The sequence below is a fragment of the Suricata suricatta genome, chromosome 1, assembly GCF_006229205.1.
Source record: "Suricata suricatta isolate VVHF042 chromosome 1, meerkat_22Aug2017_6uvM2_HiC, whole genome shotgun sequence".
Lineage (NCBI taxonomy): Eukaryota > Metazoa > Chordata > Mammalia > Carnivora > Herpestidae > Suricata > Suricata suricatta.
In genome coordinates, this window is record NC_043700.1 from 80,237,437 (window position 1) to 80,238,533 (window position 1,097).

The window sequence follows — 1,097 nt, forward strand, 5'->3', positions numbered from 1 at the left end:
TCTGAACATTTAAATGATAAGGACTGTGCTGTGTCAGTTTTGAGAATATTCCTCTAAAGGGGCTGTGGTCTCCGCTGACTAGTCGTGATCTCTATGTTCACCTGGAGAACACACCATAAACAATAATAACCCAAAGAAACCTTCCTTGCCTGTTGACTTTGTAAGGCCTCTGCTACCAGGCATGACAACCCAAATAACCACAGTGGAGAAACAGCTCACCCAGTTTGTTTTCTTATACAGAAAACACCCATTCTAAAAGAAAACATGTCACCTGTTGGCTTCCAGATGGGAGGAAAGAAATACTGGCCTACACTCCCTCTAAGAGAGAGGTCCCTAGACCAGCAGCATTGGCATCACCTGGGGACCTGTTAGAAAAGTGTATTCTGGAGCCCTAACCCAGATTTCGTGACTCGGAAACTCAGCGGCAGGGCCCATCAGTCTGCGTTTTAACAGGCCCCACGCGATGCGGTACACCCTTCTATTTGACAGTCATTGCCCTAGATAGTCCAGGTGTGATGCTGAAAGGTCCTCGCTACCCCCTTGCCTGACCCTTTGGCCCGAGCTAATTAGGGACCCCACTGCGGTTCTTCCTGCAAACAAACGATAAGGTTGTTTACGAGAGGCACCCTCGTTTCGCTATACTGAACGCGCAGGAAGTCGTTCTTGTACTCATAGGTCAAGGGGTCGCTTCCCCTTTTGCCTCCACCTGGACCAAATCAAAGATCGGGTTGAATTCGAGACCCGGCAGGGGTCGCTGCTGCCCATCAAGAGAGAGAGGGAGCGTGGCAAGTGGAGCCCAGAATCTTTGACATCACACTAAGCTCCTCCTTGCACGCACACATTATACACACACACAAACATATACAGACACAGACCGCGTTCTCCCCTCTCTCTTCTCTTGCACTGCCCCCAGGTTCCCCTCCACCGGCAAGTGTGTCCCGGTGCCCGGAGGAGCGAGGAGCGCAGCGCCCACAGCGCGAGAGACCCTGCACGCTGCAGAAAGCGGCCGCCGAGCCGGCAGCGGGATCCGCTCGCCCGAGCGCTCGGCGGTGGCGGCCGGGACATCCTCGGCAGCACCGCGGGCTTCGAGCAGCCGC